The sequence below is a fragment of the Paroedura picta genome, chromosome 3 (assembly GCF_049243985.1).
Source record: "Paroedura picta isolate Pp20150507F chromosome 3, Ppicta_v3.0, whole genome shotgun sequence".
Lineage (NCBI taxonomy): Eukaryota > Metazoa > Chordata > Lepidosauria > Squamata > Gekkonidae > Paroedura > Paroedura picta.
The window spans coordinates 126,044,763-126,049,158 of record NC_135371.1 but is presented as its reverse complement, the minus strand read 5'-3'; the positions used below and the strand labels follow the sequence as shown (position 1 = coordinate 126,049,158).

The window sequence follows — 4,396 nt, the reverse complement described above, 5'->3', positions numbered from 1 at the left end:
ATCTGTGTACTGTGACTACCCCATGTGTATTAGGGCAGAGGGGCATTTCAGTGTCTGTGGCCTAATTCACACAAGAAGGGAAATGACGCAGAACTGGGGGGGAATTGGTTGCCATGTAATCTTCCCCTAAGAAGAGTCTCCAGTCTGATTTTCTCTTCACATATCTGAGGACATGGCTCTGGAAAGCTCATCTGTAACCACTATGCCAAAATTCCCAAAGGTCAGTCCTCTCCCACACTCAACGAACATTCCACACCACAGGTTCTTGACACCCATATCTCCACACCCATACCCTCATTTGCCACCATGCCACCACAACCTCCCACACAACACACACTTTCAACCCCATGCCCTTACAGACTGGACAACTCCTCCCCTTCCTCTTCCCACTGCCAAGCTCTAGCGCCCGTTGTATTCTTGGATACAACAGGCTTTGCCCCTAGTCTTAGATAAATCAGTAAAGAAATAGAAAACTGAAAAAAATGAAATAAATAACTTTCCACATGATGGAGTGTTTTGCCTAGCTCAGTCAATCCTTTTTGAAAAATTATGACTGAAAGGGTGAATCTAGGATACTTAAAGCAATGGAAAATAGGGACTTTGGCAGTTCTAACAGGAGGTTTGTGTATCAGAAGCCATATCTGGCTCACACACTGGTTCATGCATCTTGGTGCTGGAGGCAACTCACTGTGGAGCAATTAGTACAAGAACCAGGCCTTGGACAGTTGTGCAGCAAAGCCTGGTCATGTGGTGGCTGCTGCTGTTATCCACACAAGCTTAAGGCTCCAGAGCCACCCCCTGCCAAGTCCCCCTTGACCATCCTGGTTGTGAGACTTCAGAAGTTGCTCTTGGACCTTTGATGGGTGAGGTCTCCTTCATTAGGGGTCCAGTAAATGGGGCAGGGACCTTTCTGGGCTGCTTTGCCCCCCACCTCCCATCTACTGCCTCCTCACCCTTTAGCTTTTCAGGAATCCAGGCTAGGAATGTTTGGTAGTACTGCTGCGGTTGCCAAGCAACCCCCAACAGCCACAGAATCCAGAGGGCATCCTTCAAGCGACAGATGTGGCTTCTGTTCTTCTGGGGAGTTTTTATTCCAGGACTTATGGCTTCCCTTGGGTTTTTACCCTGCAAACCCGGGTCTCCTGAAGATCATAGTAGAACAGCAAAATGGAGGTAGGGACAGACTGGGAGTGGGGTGAGAATTTCTGTTCATACCCTACCTCAGTTTTGCTGTTCTACTATCATCTGTCTGTCTGTCTGTCTGTCTGTCTGTCTGTCTGTCTGTCTGTCTGTCTGGCGGTCTGTCTGTCTGGCGGTCTGTCCGTCTGTCCGTCCGTACGTCCGTCCATCCATGGCCCATTTGAGACACAGATCTATGCCTGATCCCAGGAGAGTTCCAGGCCCCTCCTGAGTAGGGATGTCAACCTGTAGGTGAGGCCTGGGGATCTCCTAGAACAACAGTTCAGCTCCAGTCTACAGAGATCAGTTCCCCAGGAGAAAATTGATGCTTTGGACACAAGACATTGTTTGAGGGTTCAGATGTCATTAGTGCAATGGATGGGCAATAAGGAGGTGTGGCAACCCTCTCCCATTTTGAATGGACACAATTTTTTCCCCTCTCTAATATGGAGAAGGGCAATAAATCTCTTGCTCACCTCCTTTCAAATATTAATAGGCACCTGGGGTCCGGGAGCTGAACTTCTTCTTCCCAGACTTCCCAGCAAAGAGGGGCTTCTTGTGGTGGTGCGGAATAGGAAGATATATATGTGTTGCTGTCCAGAGGAAGAAAGGGGTCTTTTGCCTGCTGACAATGGAAATAGGAATCTGGACCTCTTTTGCATGATGGAAAAGCTGATGAAAACTCACTAAAAACATTGTGGATTTTTTGATCTATGCACAGGAGAGTGAATTTATTCTGCTAAACTGATTTTGCTCTGCATGGTCAACCGTGTGTTTTTGATTACAGAGTCTCTTCATTGTGGTTTCTGAAAGAGGCGAAAAGCCGATTTATTTCTCTCCTGCCTGTCTCAGGCACTCTATTAGTCATGCAGAGCTTCCTTGGTTATGCAGATTAGTGACTGCATCAGAGAACAAAGCATGTTACTGAGTTTCTAATAGAGTTTAGCAAGTGGAGTTGGCAAATCTACAGTGGGCGGGGCTATGAATTGTTCCATGCAGAAAACATTGCAGCGTAGTTTTTCAACAGTATGTTCAATGCAGAACAATGATTGTAGTATCATAAAACAGTCTAAACTGGTTGTTTTTTAAACTATTTTTTTTTTGCTCCGTGCAAAATATTCTTAGGAAAAGAGGTGAGCAGCACTCTTGGACATGTGGTGGATAGATATGCAATGAGAACTTTGTGAACTCCTTAAGCAAAGGCACCTGCCCTGTATTTATCATCAGACAGGGTATGTTTTAGCAGAGACAGAAAGATTACATTTCATCCAATATCTTTTGCCTTTCTTCTGCTTAACTCTGTGCTTGTGTACTTTGTTAATAAAGCTTTTCTAAATTTGAAGCTGGCCATGTCTCTCTGACCACATTGAGCTCCCCCATCTTGGAAACCCTGGTCCAATGCAAAGGAAAGACCCGGGGTCAGTGGAGAGAGCGTAGCATGAAGTTCCTCCTCTGAAGGGTTGTAGCCTCCAGTGAATTGTCCCTACAAGGCTCACGTGCTGGGGCTCTAGGAGATAGAGGCAAGGTCTCAGGAGTGAAAGGGGTAGCCCAGCTTGCAACCCTATACTTCAACCAGATGGTGGCACTGGTGTTACCCAGAGGGAGTTCCTTTTGCCACCTTCTGTTTAGCACTTTTGGAGGCATTATTTACTGTAGTTGTAGAACTACTCATTACGCAGTCCCCTTTTTTCCTGCCTCCCCCATGGCCCAAATTCGCCCTCGCCCTCCGCCCTCCTTTGCGGATCCCCCGAGCCGCCCCCGCCCACATGGCCAAAACTCGCCCCCGGGCTCTCCCCTTCCCCGCGGATCCCCCGATCCACCCGCCCACACATCACCATCTGCCACCGCCCACCCCCAAAAAAGTGCCCCCATGAACTGCCGATGTTCGTTCCCTCTCCTTCCTGTTCGCAATGATGGGGCTACTTTGGAGACGTTAATAATAAGGGTCGCTATAGTTGTGTTGGGGTGGTGGTGGTGATCTCACAATGTATAATAAAGCAATACTGACGAAAACTCACGAGCACGATGTCCTAACTGAGACTTGGACCGGCCATAGGGTATACTACTTTATACCATTTGCAAAAACGTGTGCGTTTTGTGACCATAAGTTTTCAAACTGACAGCTGGAGTCTCTTTAAATCATGCAGAGGCTTGTTTCTTAAAAACGCTCCTCCTCCTCTTCCAAGGAGCTGCTAATAACGAACAGAAAATATTGTCCTAAAATTACTCCTTCTAAACAAAGGTTCTACCGAGATTTGAACTCGGATCGCTGGATTCAAAGTCCAGAGTGCTAACCATTACACCATAGAACCATTTAGGAAGTCTGCAGCCTGACAAAGTATCTATTAGCACGTTCTCAAAGTCCCTTCAGTCAATTTTGCAAAAAGGTTATTTTGCCTGGGTAATAATATGCACGAACCCAACGAAAGAGATTCAGGTGGGTAGCCGTGCTGGCCTGAAGCAGCAGAACAAAGCTGGAGTCCAGGGGCCCCTTTAAGACCCACAAAGTTTTATTCAAGGGATAAGCTTGTGTGTACCTGAATCTGAGGAAGTGTGCAGGCACAGGGAAGCTTATCCCTTGAACAAAAGGTTGTGGGTCTTAAAGGGGCCCCTGGATTCCCGCTTGATTCTACTTCAAGAGTTGTTATCCTCGGCCCTTGACATGCTTTGGGGTCAGACTGGCCAGCGACTTTTTACGAAACTAGATACTATGGTTTGCATGGATAAACAGTTTCCGGCACCGTTTAAAGCAGGGGTAGTCAAACTGCGGCCCTCCAGATGTCCATAGACTACAATTCCCAGGAGCCCCCTGCCAGCGAATGCTGGCAGGGGGCTCCTGGGAATTGTAGTCCATGGACATCTGGAGGGCCGCAGTTTGACTACCCCTGCTTTAAAGCATAAATATAAAATTCCTCTTAAAAAAAATACGTATCCTTCATTTGATCGACAAGTGTTTTTTTTTTTTAATCCTCTATGTAAAATCATTAAATTGTGCTGGAAAAGAAAGCAAATGAACATGCTCTCTTCTCTTACAGAGCCTGGGACACATTTCCCATTTGGTAACGTAGTCTTTTTAAAAGGCAGTAAAATAAATCAGTTTCTAAATGAAAATTTGGGGAAAAGGAAGAACTCACAGGTTCCACCGAGATTTGAACTCGGATCGCTGGATTCAGAGTCCAGAGTGCTAACCATTACACCATGGAACCACTGACGCTTA

The 4,396-nt window shown here is 46.6% G+C and overlaps 2 non-coding genes across 2 annotated transcripts; both read right to left on the bottom strand.

The window, feature by feature from the left end:
- Nucleotides 1-3,419: 3,419 nt before the first annotated feature.
- On the bottom strand, nucleotides 3,420-3,491 carry TRNAQ-UUG (transfer RNA glutamine (anticodon UUG)). Its single transcript has one exon. It is a non-coding gene; the product is annotated as a tRNA-Gln (tRNA).
- Nucleotides 3,492-4,313: 822 nt separating this feature from the next.
- On the bottom strand, nucleotides 4,314-4,385 carry TRNAQ-CUG (transfer RNA glutamine (anticodon CUG)). The gene has a single exon. It is a non-coding gene; the product is annotated as a tRNA-Gln (tRNA).
- Between the last annotated feature and the right edge of the window lie 11 nt (nucleotides 4,386-4,396).